The 19721-nt window shown below is 43.2% G+C and overlaps 1 long non-coding RNA gene and 1 pseudogene across 1 annotated transcript in view; both read right to left on the minus strand.

The window, feature by feature from the left end:
• LOC147023667 (uncharacterized) overlaps positions 1–19721 on the minus strand; it is a 51147-nt gene that overhangs the window by 21092 nt on the left and 10334 nt on the right. The gene's annotated exons all lie outside the window — the stretch shown is intronic.
• LOC147023668 (uncharacterized) lies at positions 11118–12834 on the minus strand (annotated as a pseudogene).

The raw sequence follows: 19721 nt of genomic DNA on the forward strand, positions 1-19721 counted from the left end.
GATTTGGCTTAAATAATGCAGAAATCAAGAAAACGACCAAATACCAGGACCTCAAAAATGAGATCAAGAGATTTTGGAAGCTGAAAGGCGTCAAAATTGCACCAGTGATAATTGGAGCAACAGGTATAATAAATAAGAATCTCGCTGAGATTTTGAAAACCATCCCCGGCAATATTACCACAAACAAACTACAATTGGAGGCAGTCCAGGGTTTGGTGACGATCCTGAAAAGAGCCCTCGGAACAGAACTCTGAGAACAACAAAAGTTGAACAGCTTGGTCCATGAACTTTGATCCCTTATCAAAGCGAATGTGGATATCTTGAGTTCCAGCTCCTCAAACCCAAACATGGAGATAACAACCAACGACACACACACACACACACACACACACACACACACACACACACACACACACACACACACACACACACACACACACACACACACACCCTCATCCATTTATAGTAGATGTATTCATGAACATTTCCCACGTTTTACAACATGTTTTTTTTCAAGATTAATGCTTTTCCATTGTGGTCATCGTGTCCACATAGTGTCTAAAGTATGCCGTTGAAAGGATGCCAAAAGGAAATGTCTAATTAAGGAAATGACTGTTTCTCTCCACGAGGAGCGAGATGCCTCTATAATATTAGACGCCATAACTTCCAACATTCAAGAAGCTTTTTCTCCAATAGTTTTTTCCATCTTTCAAAAGCCTGGAAATGCTTTGGTCGAGACATCCACATGGAAGTGCTTTAATAGAGATCAAATGTTTGGGGGGGGGGGATAATAAATAATTAATAACCTCGTTGTGTGAAGTGCAATGACGGGGAAGAATTCAGAGCTTCTCAGAATCATCAAGACATTGGACAAAATGCTAAGCTCTAAAAGTATCCTTTCTTGCTGAATATATATATATATATACTCATATTTTAAACAAAGCAGTATGTCTTCGCCCATAACTATTTTCAAAAGATATCAAAAACAGGCAAATCAAAGTAGTTATATATAGCATGGTGATCTCCGATGAGCCAAACAGCTTGCGACCCCATGGTGATCAAATCGAGCAAAAGCTCGTAGAATACAAACATCCCAATTTGATGTGATCTGCATGGTAAGAACTATTCTCAGATAGGAGGGTAGGTGTTTTCAGGTTCTTGTGTACGATAAGACTGGGTGGCTTGTGTTTGATTTCCCATGATGGGAGTTTGGTCATTGGCCAGGGTACCAGCACACAAAGAAAGGTCTCCAATGTCCATGAGCAAATGCTGGCAGATGGGTGATTTGAGATTGTGATACATTAATTTTTGATAAACTGGCAAGGCTTTTCACCTAATACAAAATACTTTAGATATTAATAGCTGCTGTGAGAGCAGGAGAGCTGTATTACATTGGTATATGTATATATATATATATATATATATATATATATATATATATATATATATATATATATATATATATATATATATATATATATATATATATATATATATATATATCGTTTCTCCTCGGAGGAACCGGATCTGGGACCACCGCTCATAATTAACTTGGTTGTGCAGTGGGTTGCTTAACAACCACGAACGCCAATCAGATAACCACGAGTTCCAGTGTCCACCATCTAATTTGTCATTTAACTGGAGGTCACGTGGCCTCCTGACTGGGTAACGTGCCCTCGGCGATGCACCAATCTTATCTTGATTAGATCTTAAGTAATGCGGCTGAGCGTTTACCGTTGGTGCATGCGGACTATGACAGGTTAATTAGTTTGGGAATTATAATCTCCCAGTCTATCTCGGTTCAGACAATGCTGGATCAATGGAAGGAAATGACAATCAAGGACAGGTTGAAACGTCAGCAAGGAATTTATTATTAAGAAAAATAAATCAACAGGAGGACTTTTTATTTCCTTGTCGATAAAATGGATTAATTCAAATCAAATGTTCAATCAACAAAATAATCTCAAACAAATGGAGAATTCAATAAGAATTTATAGAAAAATGGACAAAGAGCAGATCCATCCATTGGGACTATATGCTGTGCAGGGAATTGGTGCTGCCTCAGCAGTCTCCTTGGCTATTGGGCACAATCCTGGACAGGTAACCACTCCAACACAAGATACCAGTAAGCTGGCACTCATTTTGCCAACTTCAGAAGGATGATAGGCAGAGTCAACCCCACCTGGTATAAATTTAACAGCCAAGTGGGAATTGAACTCAGGATTCTAGAATCCCAAACCCACCACCCTAACCATTAAGCCAACATCAGACATAAAAGGTATATGCTTATCACTATGCCTTACTTTACAATTAATCACAAGACATGGGTACCCAGCAGACCATTCAGGGTGAAAAGAAATCCGGTCTCGTCTTACCAAGGCAGAAATTGTCGTGCGTCTACTAAAATAACCCAAAATGTGTGAACGTGCCTTGGTCTACCTCTTCAAATGAGGTCTCCACAGCCCGGCTTGTTTCTGCTGCCAGCGCCCTGCCTCGCCGTGCACCAACCCACAAACAGGCTCAAACACCAATCAACGTCACGTCATCACCCCCAGGAACCAGGAATGCCAAAAGCCAGGTACGCCAATAGCCAGGTATGCCAAGAGCCAGGAACGCTAAGAACCAGGTACACCAAAATTGAAATCTAAAATCCACAACAATATATTGTTGCGGACCCGTGGTCGAGATGAGAAGACCAAGAGGGGGTTGGGGGGTCAGACTCTGCGGAATCGCAGGCTATCGCACACAGATAACTCTGTGATGCGGTAGGTCACTAATCGACTGTGAACCCCGGTACCTCAACCACGTAACTTCGGGTCCTTCGTCAAATGGAAACCGGTTACCTCATGGTCACCTGATCTAATTACCGGGGGACATTCCCTCAGTATGCCTTCTTCAAACCGGATCGCCTTACCCGATCAGATGCAGCGAGCGTAACTGCTAAGGATGTACCAGCTAGAAAGCAGATCATTGGGGGATAATGTCTCAGCCAGCCTAGGATGCGGAACATGCTGGACCAATGAAGGAAAAGACGAAAATGATCTGGGAACATTTCGACACAAAGCATTTATTTACACTCAGCGAGGAAAGGTATGTGGCACAGTGGATGGGTTTTATTATTATGTACAGTCGGGATAGCAAGGAATTTGTGGGGTGTGACAAAAGGCAAGCAATTTACAAAAGCAGACACAGAGCAGACTTATCCCGTAATATCTTCCTCATTCTTAACTTATGCTACGACGGGCGCCCCCCCCCCCCCACACACACACACACACACACACACACACACACACACACACACACACACACACACACACACACACACACACACACACACACACACACACACACGATTAAGATCAGATGGCCAGAAGGAAGGAGAGCAGATGAGGACTAACGGCCTCACCAATAACTGGCACGGTTGGCCGACCATGCAACCCAGTTCACTTTGGGGGACACTCCGCTTGAGCAATCCCACCTTAAGAGTATGTGCATTATGTCCTGCTAAATCAATTTTCTGGGGCCCGTGGAAACGTGCTCTGCACTGGTCCCAGAAGAACGTCTGTCGCACACTAACCCCAGTGCAGATGTAGCGACAGGCAGACAACGAGGAGTGGTGAAGAGAGGGCATAGCAAAAAGGCGGAGAAGTGGGCGAGGCAGGCAGGCAGATGAAGTGCAGAGAGAGAGAGAGAGAGAGAGAGAGAGAGAGAGAGAGAGAGAGAGAGAGAGAGAGAGAGAGAGAGAGAGAGAGAGAGAGAGAACGGCTTTGCGATCTGTCTTTTATAAGCCCCGGGCGAAGGGTGGGGTGACAAACTGAAACGACGTGCCACCACCCGAATTGTGCTCCCCTATTGGGTCCCGCCCCCGCCCTGCCAGGCTCCTGGGGCCAGAAGCATTCGTGTTCGCACATCCGGTGCAACACGGCCCAGAGCCTCACACCATCCCGCGACCCCCGTCCCTCGCCGCCCATCCTGTCATGTTCTGGTGACTGTACGAGGGTCGCATTGATCTCACAAGCCGATTCGAGGCATCCCTGGTGAGACTCGGCCGGTGCTACCAATGTGCCTGGCCCATCCCCGTGCCATGCGGCCCGAGCGGCCTGGGCCATGCAGCATGCCTCTGCTTGGTGGTGAACTATATCGATGCAGAGATGCGAGGAGGCGCGTGATGATTTTTCCCCTGTTTGGGAGATGTTGGTGGTTGAGGTGGTGAGCTTTTGGTGAGCGAAGATTGAGCAAGGTGAGACACCATTGTAAATTGGCACTCAGATTTGAATGAAAGGGGGTGCCATGTGCAAGCCAGGCAGCGAGTTTGTTCATGTGGTAATTGTTTCACAGGTGGCTGCCGTGGTGCTGTGCTTGCTCCGATTTGGATCATGGATAAAAGGAAAGGGTTGAAAAGGAAATCAGGATTGAAAAGAAGATAGAGATATAATTATTAAACCCAGCTAGGCCTTAGTTATTTTATAACTTGGTTTACACAGTTCTTCAGCTGAAATGTAGGGTCGGTAGGTCGAAATATAAATATAATTTTAATTTTTAGAAATTACATATTTTTATGATTTGCTTTCGGATGTTCCATGGAAAAGACAAAAGACAAGGGGGGGGGGGAATAAATATAAATCCCAGACCAGGAGGATCTAAGAAAACACTGAAAATGGAAGACCATTCAAATGCAGGATGCCCATGTTCACTGTATCATCTGATGTGAAAAACAATAAAGAAGGATTAAAACTTGTTTTTACAATATAGTCTGGCATGTTTTTCTTATACAAACCTGTTGGATCATCAAACCAATGGAAACAAAGCTGAGAAAATTACTGTCCAAGTCGTAGATGTGTGCGTGCACACCAGTGCATAGTGCTGGATATGATTTTAAAAAGGTGTCTACTCGGAGTCAACACGCTCAAAACGGTCAATCAGAGCCATAACCAGCTCTTACTTTTCAGCGGGCATCTGATCGTACTGTCTCCCCATCCCCATGAGCACATCAAAGGCTGATTTCTGGTCCGTTGAAGGCTGAATATTAGCATCTCGCAGGGAAACTGACATACTTGGCACCAAATTCTTTCAATACGAACAGCGGTGTACAACTTTCGATGGAAACAAAAATCGGCATGATCGAGAGTAGCCTGCGAATCATCCCTGCTGCTGCACTGAATTGATGCAATCGTTCGGCCAGAATATTCGTCGTCAAGATGTTGTGTGATTAAATCACCAATGCAGTCACTCAAATTTATACCGCTGACATACTTCTTAACAATCACTTTCACCCCAGAAACCACAGTCAATCTGAACCACGCTGGCCACTGCTCAGATGCCATGACCGAAGACTACTGCACAGCTTGGTTAAAGGGGACTCGGCATTTTGGTGCAGGCGCGCGAAATTATATTTTGAAAATAAATGCCGACGTTCACATTTTGGGTTTTGAAACTTTTGCACCTTCGGTGAAAAATTTATAAATATAAAAGGATAAAAATGTGTTTTATATTTATATTTCATTTCGGCAAATATACCGTCGGCGGATCTGTAAACCAAGTTATAAAATAACTAAGGCCCTATTGGACTCACGCAACGCACTTCATCCCGTTAACCCATAAGACATGAGGTGAAGGTCTGACTGCACGAAGACTAACGAAATAACTGCCTGGGGATCACTGTATGTTTGGTGCCATTGCCTTCGAGGCATGCAGTTTTTCAGAACTGCAACAATATATATATATATATATATATATATATATATATATATATATATATATATATATATATATATATATATATATATATATATATATATATATATATATATATATATATATATGTTGGTGAATTGTGCTGACAGAGCGACTGAAGCTGTGTTTGTGATCAGGAAATGAGAGTTGAAGTAAAATTGGGGCAAACAAGACTTCACAGATTGATTTGAAATCAGCGGATGAGAAAAGCATAAAATCAAATGCACCTCGTCGCTGCTTCTTCATACAAATGTGACTGCTTGCGTCCTGCATACTGTATTGCATAAAACCGTGTTTAGAAGATCTTCCACATGAGGAATTTTGTTAAACTACTGGATATTTCTAGAGGTTTGGTGACAACTACGAACTGCCACCTTATTTTGTGGTTGGCCCACATCACGTTTTTCTGTGACTTTCACGAGCCAGCCGACTAGGCGTGACATAGGACTGAAGTTGGCAGAAATTTGCGATTTGCATCGCCGAGTCGCTCAAAAGGCACGCACCATGGGATCTTTAACATCCACCAAAGACCAGTGTTAACAGTCTGGTCCTCCACCTTAAAGGTCCTTCAGATCGATGCCATGCCATGCATTTGAAACACCAGGATGACAGTTATAGCTGGGTTGAGATTCAAACCCAGGCGAGACAGCACAAAGGCAATTGCGCATATATCTAATCTCTCCTGCAAAAACTACTGAAAGGTGATTGTATATGGAGACATATACAAAAAACAAAACTCCATATACATAAAAAAAACTTTTTGTCTCCATATACAAAAAACTACTAATTGTATATGGAGACATAAACAATTGTATTCACCTATTCCAGCACCAGTTGCTGTACTTCACCAGCCACGTAGCCTCCCAATTAACGTTTATTTAAACAAACAGAACAGTCTACACACAACTGGGGTGTCTGAATTTTGATTTCAGAAAAGCAATCAATGGAAGGAAAAAGAGGTTGGAACGATGAGGCCGCACACATTCCATAGTGTCATAGTCGACAGCAAGACAAGTATGAATTATTTCATCGATAAATTATATCCATTCGAGTAAAATTCATGAACACTGTTTCCATAACATATCACATAAAATAACTTTTAGGCCCATTAATCACAAAGGCTGGAAAGCCTGACACAATTGAAATGGCATCTGAGTTTCTCCACTCAACACAATGTTCAAATGAGGATATAGAGAATAAAAAGATGTCATGAGATTGAATTCTGATGGTTAAATACACAGGAACAGGGAAAAACGATTTTGAGTGGAAAATGGTGGTGTTGTGATACATGGGACAGATGAAAATGTTCAAGCAACATATCATCAGACGTGATGGGTGGTTTTAGTTATAGCTCAGATGTACATCGACCTTAAAAATTGTTCACAAGTTATAATTACTAGGCATGCCTCCAGGCACTTCGCCGACAGGTTTAATCAAAAGACAGCGCGTTGTACTTCACAAACATATTGCATGTCTATCTGTGAATGTCAATAAGGATGTAAAGTGAAGGAAAACACACAAAACATGGATCTTTTATAACACATAATTGTGGTTGTTGTTGTTGTTTAAGTTCTCCTTCTGGGCCATTATATTGTTACGGCTGTGGAAATTCGCAAACCACCATTCAGGTCCCGTAGGTGAGATAACTCTAAGTACATGTGTAGTTAGCCTCAAACTCGTTGTTTAGAGGGAATTTATGTGATTCATTCGGGCTGCGACGCTTTGAGTCAGTCGTTTTTCTTTTTCTATCATTTATTTCAAACAAAAACCAACGAGGACGCTCGGTGGGCTTTTCCCGCCTCTTTTTCGCGCCATTCTTCTCCGCGCTTGGTGTAAGGGAGGAGAAGCGGGGTGGGGCAGCTGGCACCCGATTGGTGGATGCGTGGTGTGACGCGGACAAGGAGGAGGAACGCCCCTCTTCGAGACCTTTCTCGAAGCGCCTCGAAGGGGGTGGAGCAAAGAACGGGGCGGAGCAACAGGGCGGAGCTCCGGGATATAAAAAGTCGGACACGGGCGGAGCGGTTGTGTGGTTGCTCTTGCCCTCTTCCTGTCTTCCGGCTCGCTCGTCCTCTTCTCCTGGTGGCCTGGTCTGCTGTGGTGCGGTTCCAAGACCCCGCTGGCGGGAAGGAGCGTCCGCCATTCCCCCCTCCCGACCTCGGGCATCCACGTTCCCCCCCCCCTTCTATCTGCGCTGGGATAGCACCGAAAACTCCGTCCGTGGCGTCGAGCGGCCAACACGTGCCGCCGCGAGGCACGCCGGAGAGGCCTCGCCTACCACACTAGGGCACGGAGTCGCGGCCAGGTGGGACCACGTCGACGGACATCGGAGAGGGACTCGACGGCCCAAAAGGGAAGTCACCTTTTCCTTTTAGAGTTTTTTTGTATGGATCTTGTGGCGCCGTGTCTTGTAAAGTAAAACTGTAATAGTGTTGCCGTGTGTTCGCGTATTCGGTCGTAGCTCTGCATTGTTGTTTTTGTTTTAAATTGATATATGTGCATTCTGACTGTTTGATTGTATATGTGTGCTTCTCATGGGCTGGGTAATAAATGTGCATTATGTTGAATTGTTCCCCGTTTCGCTGCGTCCTTTCCTTCATTTGAATCTCCATCTTGCTTCATGTAAAGGGTTCATAGTGGGCTTAATACACCTGATAATTAATCGGAACCGTCGAGGCCGACGATAACACCGCTCGGTTATCCCGATAGCACAGAACAGACCGCTTAAGCGGTTCGTGTCCGGAGTCGGCCTGCGGCAAGGTACGATAGCCCGGTTTGCCATCCGCGTGGGTACTTACGTAGGTCGAGTTTGGCGAAAAACCCTATCCTACGCGGGTGGCCGATTGGCACGATCGTGGTGAGGTCGAAAGGCCCACCCGTGACTGGCTCCGGGCGATAGTTCCCAGAGGGTCACGACAGAATTGTCCGTCCGGTGGGCGAGGCGGCCACCATTTGAGTCGAGTGGCCGATCGCACGCCGGCGGGCACGAATTCGCAACAATATATATATATATATATATATATATATATATATATATATATATATATATATATATATATATATATATATATATATATATACATACATACATACATACATACATATTGTTACGGATTTTACGAATCCGGTCTGATGAATGCATCCACACATCCAGGTCCTCAGACAGTTATTTCCATAAATGTATGCTCAGATTAGCCCCATCCCCATGTCTAATGGGATCTTAAATGTGAAGTGTTGAGAAGGGTAAAGGATACATCCCGTCCCCTTATGGGAAGCTTTTTTTCTTTATGACAGACACGTTTACACACATTTCTTTCACGAGCTCTGAAGCCCGCCCCCATTCTTCCTCAGCGGCAATCTTTCGTGAGCTCCGACGCCCGTAGTCCAATCAAATTAGTATCTTCACCCACCACTAATTGCAAAAGAATCATTTTCACTGCAGTGCATTTCAGTAAGACCCCATAATCACCATACTAAAAGTCCTAAAAAATCCTCGCATGGGAAAGTAGTGTAATTTGCATAATATGAAAATTATCTTCAGCCATAAGAGAAAATTCATATTTTCGCTATAACTTCGCATCAAAGTACCCAATTGAAGCAAATCAAGTGTCCAAACCCATGTTTTCAGGGTCAATGAACATGATGGACACATTTGCAAATTAATATTTAGAATATAATTTGCATATTATGCAAATTAGTTTCAGAAATTAGAGAAATTTCTAATTTTCACTATTATTTTCCATATAAGGAACAAGTATCCAAACCCATATTATGAATATAACTTGCATAAAATAAGCATATTAGCTTTTAGCAATTAGAGAAAATCAAAAATGTCAGATAACTTTGCATCCATGTGCCTGATACAAACAATAAAGTCATATAAAAGCAAGTATGAAAAATTAACTGAAGCAGCAACAAGCAATACCTGAAATACTTAAAGTGGTGACACCCAATCAAGATGATAAGATACATTTAACACAGGTTTTCACTGCTAATCGGTAATGTGGTTAGTGTTCTTGATGAATTTTCAGGTAACATATCAATCAGTATCACTGCTGTCATATATCTCCACCCAAGATGAATTAGCGCAAGTTACACCTTCACACACCCCACACATCCATGTGCAGTCAATGGGAATACGCTTGCAGGTGCATCTGCTGGTGCTACACCCGGTCTTGCAGTTAGACCTGAATATCTTCGTCAACTTCTCTGGTGCAGCAGGGAGATGTGACTGTACTGGCAGTAATTGGCCATCAGTGATCTTCCATCCCCATTCTTCTGGTTTTAATTGTCCAGCAGTCTCTTTCTAAATCTGAATCTGAAAATATACTCGCAGACTATGATACTGTGTAGCAGCAGATGTTGGCGGCAATGTCTGCGGCTCCACGAATGTTCTGCTTTTTGCTACCTTCTCACAGAAACGTTTGTATCGCAAAACCTCTATACCTTCACCCTTCTTGCCATTATAGATGTAGACTAGGGCTTTCTCTCCTGCATCAATTATATCTTTCTTTGCAGCACCCTCTTTTGTGAACAGGTCAGCAAGTTGCTGGAAATCAACATTGTTCTGGACTTGTTTTAGGGCGACTGGTTTGCCGATACCAAAAACTCTTGATGTTGTGTCACATCCAAGTAATGCACGTACAAAGAGTAGTCTGGAACAGATTTTCTTTCCCAAGATCTCCTGTGTCTTCTTTATGCTCCATACCTTGTGCTTTTTGGTGTTCGCTTTTATTTCAGGTTTCAATAATAGGTCTTTCTCAATTGCATCTCCATGGTAGCACAAAAGGATCAGCAGATCTGTGTCATCACCAATAAGAACGGTGTTGACAACCTTCGCTGACTCTACTGCTGTCTTGACAATCAGAATGTCTGCATCTCCTTTGGCATGAATCATTTTGCAGCTCGCCTTCTCAAGGAAAGAACTTAGCATATTAAGAAACCTTTGTTTTTTTTCTTTGTTGCCCAGAAACTCATTTTTCTTCAGCTTCAGCAAAGTCTCTCCTGTAAATATAACATTTGGTCCTTTGGAGCTGCCTGTGCATCTTCAGTGTGAAGCATCTTTGATGGTGGGGCCATCTTCATAACCATCGAACACAATGGTTGCCTTTCCATACCGCTTTGTCACATATGTGACATACATATGACATATGCTCTCAAAGGTTTGACCTCTTGACCACGGTAGACGTTGCAAGACTGCACCACCATCAAGCATGTAATGTAGATCATCACCGGTGGGATCTGTCTGATCCAGTTTCACCATCTCCCAAAGGGCATCACCTCGTTCCGCTTTGTTTGGCTCCCCAGGAAGCCCAAAATTGTCAAATAATGCTGTGGGATGACTGCAAAGCTCGTACTTAAACAAAGCTGCTGGATCGTCCTGCTCTTCACGGGTGGTGATAAAACTCGGTCACTGGAAAAGCAATTGTGGATCCAACTGAACTGGTTCTCCACCGATGACAACAGTTGTCATGGATCCGAGTGTGACTGCTTGATTTTTCCTTTTGAAAGAGTAATCAGTCACATTGTTCCCAACCATTGACTCTAGTATAGTCTGGCTTACAGATCTTGCCTTGTTGACATTCACTTTGTCATGTGCAGCAACACAGCTCACAATGTTATGCAGGGATGGCTCACTACCGAATGGATCCCATTCGTTGAAGGCTTCAATTAATTTGTAGGTGTCTGCTGTGTGCCGTTGTTGTCTGGACTTGGATGTGTCTTTGTGCTGCTCACTGGTGTTGTCGTTTACACTAGTGAGCTCTTGCATAGCAAAATTGACCTGGGCACAAGATGGCATCCCCAATATCCAGGTCAGCTGCTGGACCTCGGTCATACCTCTTCCTCTTGTCAACCCACCACTTGTTTTGACACTTCTCATTAGCACTTGCTCAATTACAACATCAGTCGATAGGCCTGCCCAGAATCGATCGCTTCTCCTAACAACGTGAAAACCATTCATGAAGCTTGTGTATACATTAGGATGAGTCTTGTCAAGTTGGCACATCTTTTGCAGATACAGGTATGCTGATTTGGCAGACAGATTGTGCCCTGCTGCTGCAGCAAAAAAGGTAACATATCCTGTACTGCCTCAAGATGCAACATCCAATTCTCTGTGCTTTCAGCTTTTATGAATCTCTTTAGGATGGCAACCATGTCCAAGTATTGCAACCAAAGTTGGGCAGTCTTTAGGTCACTCATTGAGCTCCGTTCTCCTTTCAATTTCTCAGAAACTCTTGAGAGAACCTCTGAAGAGGAAATGTCAACAGCGATACCCAGATCCATCATTAGGTGATTAAAAATCTTGCTGGCTTCAAGCAAGTCTTGCTCTTGGTTCTTGTCTGGAATAACTTCATCCTCAACTTCCACTTCCATCTCTCCTGTTAGGCCTATTGTATGCCAGTCATCAGAGGTACTTTCTGTGTCTCGTTCCAGTTGGTCAGGTTGATGTGTGGGTATGGGCAGATTATATGCATTGGCGACTAGTATTGTATTGAGGGCTGCATCAACCAAGAGATGCTGTCGCACTGCTCTGGAGATTGCTTTTCCACTTAGCATGTGTTTTACAGCATTTCCAGCATATACAACTTCAAGGACTTCTTGGAGACAACTTCCTGCCATAAGGTAACCAATAGAGCCCAGAAAACTTATTTCCATGTGTAAACCTCCAAGTCTCAAGTCAATAGATTTCAGGTAACTGTCAGTTGGCTCTGATTCTATAATCATAAAGGCTTTCAACCAAAGGGGCTGGTCAAATGTAATCACCGGGGTGACATTGTAGGCATTGGCTTGTTCACACACATAAGTAAGTGTGGGGAAGATACAAGACATGTCAGTTGAGTCTGTATCTATCATGGGCAGGAACTGCACAGATGACTTGCCAGGATAGTCAACCTGATGAACAACCTGCATCATACCTGACCATGCTGGCCTCTTATGACGAAGGACAAATGCCACTTCCCACAGAAGATCGATGTGATACGTTGGATCGTGCACTTCCATTGCCTGCAGTTCTTTGTATGTCAATGGATTACGTCCTGTGTGCTGAGATTTGAAAGTTTTGACGTTGATCCTTCCCACTTTTATGATGTCATCCGTTGTCATTGATACTCAAGGTACAGGTTTACTAAGCAGCTTTCCTGGTGTGAAAGTGGAAATAATCCCCATTCCATGAAATGTTCCAAAGCCATCAAGAGTTCTTATATTGTGATCAACATTGTCACCAACATGCTGAATGAACTCTCCAGATCCAGGCTCAGGCAACTCTGCTCCTTGTGTAAGAGCGGCACTTTTCTCGAACTTCCGCACTTCAGAATAGGAACAACTGAAGCCGTGTTTATAAAGAGTATCTACGATGAACCGTGATGAAAAATGATGATGCATTTCAGTTGCGAGTCCAAATTGCAATGGGGCTAGAATGACTCTTGGCCTTGTTGCTTGCATTATAGCTTGTCCAATTGATGCTACCTTCAGATCAGTGTTTTTGCCAACGAACAAACCTTGCAACAACATCAGTAGTGGCTGTGGAATGAACTGCACAGCTGCTTCTGTTGATGACATCTGGTCTCTGGTTGGATATACATCATTAGAACAGTCAACTGCCTTTATGTCACTCTTGATAAGCTTGGCAACTGTGTTTATCATTCGTATTTTCTCATTATTGGGGTCCTCTTTCTTCTGTTCCTTGTAAAAGTCATGGAGAATATTTGCTGCTGTTCATCTAAAAGTTACAACATTTGGCTTTCCATTCAGCTCGGTTATTATGATACTGTCACCAAAATGTTCCATGAGTTTACTCTTCATATGTGTGAAGCCATAAGCTGCAACCTCTGAACCCAAAAGACCTGTCTCCATTTTCTCAATCAAGTCTGTTATTGTGATCCGTTCATAGTCATTTTCCTCCAGGAACTTTGCAACCAACTGGAATGCTTCATATCTTTCTGCTTCTTTGGGTCTTCCAAGCCTTTGTTTCTTTGCAACACTTCCTAGTGCAGAGGAATGTTGCTGTGGAACTTGCTTCCCAGTCCTGAAGTTGACATTACAGCTTTGATCGTAAACTGCATCGGCTGCGATTATGTCATGAGCATATGCAATTCTGCCTGAAACTAACGTAGACCATTCATCTTTCCTTTGTGCACATGAATGTAAGACAATATTTTGGAATGATGTGGTTCTTACAGGATAGACATCCATGCCATCACGCTTTTTCTCATTGTAAGTAGCTGGTTCACCACAAAACAAACAGTGCTTGTCCAAACTGAATGTTGGCGTTTCTGAACGAAGGATACACGGTGAGGGCTGATCTTGTTCAGTTACTTTTTCCTGTGCCTTTGCAATCGTCTGTGGATGAGTGAAAACCCGTTGGCATTATGTGTGTACTCGCTGACCTTTACGAGTTCTTATACTACTACCTTGCTGCTCACTGGCCCTGTTGATACTCTCGCTCCCCTTTTCTCGAAGGTTTGCAGTATCCTGACCATCTTCTAAACACTTCTTGCAGAAAACACTCTCAGCCATAGCTATCTGTAATTCATGAAGTAACAGAGCAGAAACAATACAAGTTAGGGTTAGGGTTACGGTTCAATCGGATACAGTACTTAGATGCAAAGTTATAGTGAAAATATGAATTTTCTCTTGTGACAGAAGCTAATTTGCACAACATGCAAATTATATTCAAAAATATAAATTTGTAAATGTGCCTATCATGTTCACTGACCTTCAAAACATGGGTTTGGACACTTGATTTGCTTCAATTGGGAACTTAGATGCAAAGTTATAGTGAAAATATGAATTTTCTCTAATGGCAGAAGCTAATTTGCATATTATGCAAATTAGACCACTTTCCCATGCTCAGGTTTTTTAGGACTTTTAGTATGGTGATTAGGGGGTCTTACTAAAATGCACTGCAGTGGAAACAATTATTTTGCAATTAGTAGTGGGTTGCCCCCTCAAATTTGCTACATTGACTGGGCTACCGCCTTTTTTTGGGAGCGCACGGGTCGTCATGGTAACCGTGCTCTAGTGGGCCGGGGTGAGCTTGGGGTGGACTGACCGGCGGAGACGGCCCGGAGATATAAAAATGAGCGAGAGGTACGTTCTGAGGAGAGAAAAGCATGAGGAGAAAAAGCGAAAGAAGAAAAAGAAAAAGCAAAAGGAGAGAGGAAAAAGCAAAGGGCGAGAGAAGCGAGCAAGAAGCGGGTGTCTGACCAGCGCTGACGAAACAATTCGTCCTTCCCAGTGCTTGGGTAAGCGAGCGTGTGGGTGTCTGACCAGCGCCAAAGAGACAATTCGTCCTTCCTAGTGCTTGGACAAGTGAGCATGTGATGCACATGTGGGTGTGAGCAGCGCCGCCAACAAGTGAGTCACGGGTCGGTCACCAACAACACCAGGGTCGAAACCCACGACGGATGATCCCGGTGCCCCCAGACTTCGACTGGCGTTCAAGGCTGCCCCGCAAGAGGGTGCACGGCAAAGCTGGGTGCTGGCGAGAGACGTAACACGCACGCATTTCATGACGTTTTTGCTTCACTTTCTGGTGAGTGAGACGATTCTTCCGCCCCCCCCCCCCGAATGATCGGTTGGGTACCCATGTCTGTGTTTAGCTGTAAGTCAACCCCCGATAAGCATCAGCTCTTTGTCTCTTTCCTGGCATTTTGATTGATTTTGCTTTGAAATTAATTCTTTATTTACCTCAACAAATAAAAAGTTCTTTTTATTTATTTATTTTACTATTAATAAATTATTTGTCGATTTCGAACCTTTCCGTATTTGTCCTTTCCTTCCATTGGTCTGGCATTGTCCGAACCGAGATATACTGGGAGGTAATTACCACAGATTTGACCAAAAATCGTCGGCTCGCACCAGCGGTTAAAACGCTCGGCCACCCTAATTAAAATCTACTCAAGATAATATTGGTGCTTTGCAGAGGGTGTGCTCCCCGCTCAGGTAACCACATGACCTCTAGTTAAACGGAATAATTAGGCGGTGGACACTGGAACTCGTGGTTGACTGGGTGGCGTTCGTGGTTTTAAAACAACCCACCGTACCACAACGTTGTTTATGAGCGGTGGCCCCAGGTCCGGCTCTACCAAGGACAACTGGGGATTAATCCCTTTGAGCGATAAGCTGGTGTCTCGGTAACTTTACAATGGAGAACATATATATATATATATATATATATATATATATATATATATATATATATATATATATATATATATATATATATATATATATATATATATATATATATATATATATATATATATATATATATATATATATATATATACATACATTTTATAGGTAGCACCTTTGAGCACTTAATCATACTGACTACCACTCTGCCACCCACCTTTCCGGCCCGGATGCTGTCGAGCGGGCCTGCCCAGGACGTCCCGGCTACAATTGTCTGATTACCGGGGATAAAACCCCACCTAAACTCAGATCTGAACCATGCTGGACCAATTCCAGAAAGGACGGAAACTAACTGGGGACATTTCTACAATTATTTATTTACAATTAAAAGACACAGGGAAGACTTAACGCAGATATACAAGTAATATTTACAACTAGAACGGGCACTCAGTAGAGCGCATACCTTCGCCAACGCTACATTTTGCCCCCCCCCCCCCCAGAAACCGTTGATTGTGAGGGTATTTAATCCCATACCACATCTGCCATCTCATATGTGTTATGATGGCTTAAAAACATTAAATTTCCTGCTGTTTGACATTGATTCACATGCATTGTGCAATTTCTGTATGAACTCCCTGACCTTTTTGGGTGTCGGTGTCAAGTCAATCTGATGACAACTGGTCACATTATAAGAAATTATTTTCTGGCATTTTAGGGGCAGTGAGCACACACGAGTTTCTGTTTTTCTAAATAAGTTATTTATTGTGAACAAACAAACATTCATTGTACAATTAAAACAGTTAATTGTTTTGTATTATTTGAGAACAACTGAGAAACTAACAATGCATGGTTAATACAAAAATTAATCCTGCAAAAGTACAATGCCCAAACTGGTAACCAAAGGGACATATTAGCCCGAAAAGGACATATAAGAGTTCGTCTGAACTAACTACGTACATCATTTGACAAAACACGAAACATGGAAGAATAAAGTCATTGTCAAATATTACACATCACAGGATAGGGAATTGAATTCTAAACATTTTGAATCGACTTACATGCAAATTGTATAAGAATTGACCGCGTTATGATAATAAAGGTCGTTGACCCCCCTGACCTTTGACCCAAACCGCTAACAAAGGTAATGACGTCATTGTGTCATATCGTATATCACAAGATTGGGCATTGAATTCACAACATTTTGGCATTGGTTGCATGAAATTGGATAAAAATCGACCGCACTATGGCAAAATGACGATTTTGACCTTTTCATGCCCTCGACCTTGACCTTTGTACTCTTAATTTTTGTAATTGGTATTAGAGTGTGGGGAACAGAACAGTCAACTTTTTGGTGTTAGTTTCATGCAAATCGGATAAGAATTGACCGTGTTATGACTCAAACCGCACATTTTGCAATGTCGTGACCCCCCCTGACCTTTGACTCCCAACCGCTATTAAGGCTTATTATGTCATTGTGTCATGTCACATATCACAAGATGGGGCATTGAATTCTGAACATTTTGGCATTAGTTGCATGCAAATTGGATATAAATTGACCACGCTATGGTAAAAAGACGATTTTGACCTTTTCATGACCTTGACCTTGACCTTTGACCTGATCGCTCCCAAAATCTAACCAAATGGTCCTCGGATAATAACCAATCATCTCACCAAATTTGCTGCGATTCAGTTCAATACTTTTGGAGTTATGCGAACAACAAACAAACAAACAAACACACATATTCACAAATAAATAAATAAATACACAGCGATCAAAACATAACCTTCGCAACAAAGTTTGCGAAGGTAATGATCAAAAACAAACACTTAAACAGTTTCTACCTATAAGACGGGCCCACACGCAGACACACACACACACAAATGAAAATAAACCCAGAGTTCTTTATTGGGCCCTCGCAGCCGAGAAGAGAGACGAGCTGGGGGTCAGAGTCCAGCTGGGTACCTGACCGTCGGAGGAAGGGGGTGCTCCGTGGTGCGGCACCTGACAATGGTCGTTGGTTTGGTCCCCAGTCACACGTGTGGGACTCGTGGTTCTTGGCAGAGCTAGGGTGGTGAATAGCGGGGTCCACGGAGGGGCGTCAGGGCTGCTCTTTCCTTTCCTTGTAGAGGGCCAACAGGGACACGTTTGCCGCCTTCATGACCTTCTGCTCAACCCTCCGCTTCAAAAGAACTGCACGCTCAACAACAACCCTCAGAGCCCTATCCAAAACCTTGTCAGAAACCCGTGGAGAACTTCCTCAAAGACCCTTCTTCCTCACTCGACTCTCAACGACCACAACCCTGTCAAAAACCTCAGAACAACCTTCGTAACAACCCCCTGCCTCAGAGTGCTCGGGAATTTATGGACCACCCTCAACAGTGAGGGGCTCGCTCGAACAGACGTCACTCCCCGCCCTGATTAGACAGGCTCCTATGGGTTCGCCCTTTCTGGGCAGGATTTCGGCCCCTGCCAGAAAACCCCACCCACTCTTCCTCACGGGTTCATACTTGTCGAGCAACAGTATCAATGTTGCAAAGGTCATCGTGAAAGAGTTACAACGTTTGTGGAAGCCGAGAAACTGGAACCGCGAGATCCCGCCTTGGCACGTCAGGGTGCGAGAAGGCAGCCGGTTGGCGGTGGATCGTGATGGGGGATGGGATGATTGTTAGATGTAACAACCTAACTAAAAGAAATCGCAACGCACGCCTTTGATTCTCCCACTAGACAAAAGGAAGGGGATCTGACTACGCACATACTTAACGACATAACTGATTTTTGGGTCATTTGTATGTTGAATGCATATGGTTTCCAGATCCATAACAATATTCATACTTAACTTGGTGCGGGTATCTTCTAATGACTGGATCAAACGTGGCTTTATAAGTATTCTGGCCTGTTGTATTAATTTTCTCTTAGAATGCTTTTTATCAGAGACAATGAAGTGTACTTGTCTTCCAATATGAATTGGGAACAAGCAGAAAACGATGAAATTTGGAACCACCCATTCTTCATCCACCTGTGCGAGTCGTTCAACACCCACACGAAGAATGGCAAAAAAATAATTATTATTGCATGGTACATCTGCATGATATTTTGCACAGTTCCATAGCCCTGGGAAATAAGTCCTCAATTTTTTTGTTTTTTTTTGTCTGAGCATGCTGGTAAAACATGCACGAAGCATTTCCATGGCTCGTGGGACAAAGAAATAAATCGATCTGTAGAGCAGGCGAGCAAATTAAAAAAAATCAAAGCGATAGTTCGACGCCAGCTAACAGCACCAAGGGTGTCCACTGCCAAAATTAACGCCTTCAACAGACATGATCATCTGGGCAGCCAACACATCTCAGTTACATACTGTACAAGCTATTAATCCTTGTGATAAAAGAATGAGCTTCATGTTTCTGATAATAATTACCACTTTATTCCACTGTCCGATATATCTGATCAAATCGAATGAATGGAGAATATGCTCTTTTGACGCCGCATGGACTTTTCTGGGCGTCGAGCTGTCACGCACGGACAGCTCTACCGATGGCACTGCTACGATGGAAGGTGCAGCCTGTGGGTGTTTTTTTTTTAACCCGCATGGTTATTCTTTTACACTTCTCAGCTTGGGCCAATTATCTGCAGCAGTTTTTGCCAGAAACCTCAGTTACCTGTGTATACTTCAAATTTTATTTTTGGTTTAAACAATCAATCCAAAGAATGTGTTGAACCCACAGAATTTTTCTTCGCTCTTCGAAAATTTCTTTCGTCAAGTGTAACATCACAAATGGAAGGGAGGAAAGAAATGCCGCATTTTCGTGTCCTTGCGCGTAACTGGGGTCTGAACGACAGTCTGTGCAGTTGCATT

Source organism: Eptatretus burgeri, chromosome 7, assembly GCF_056783735.1.
Source record: "Eptatretus burgeri isolate ZD-2024b chromosome 7, Ebu_testis_v1, whole genome shotgun sequence".
Lineage (NCBI taxonomy): Eukaryota > Metazoa > Chordata > Myxini > Myxiniformes > Myxinidae > Eptatretus > Eptatretus burgeri.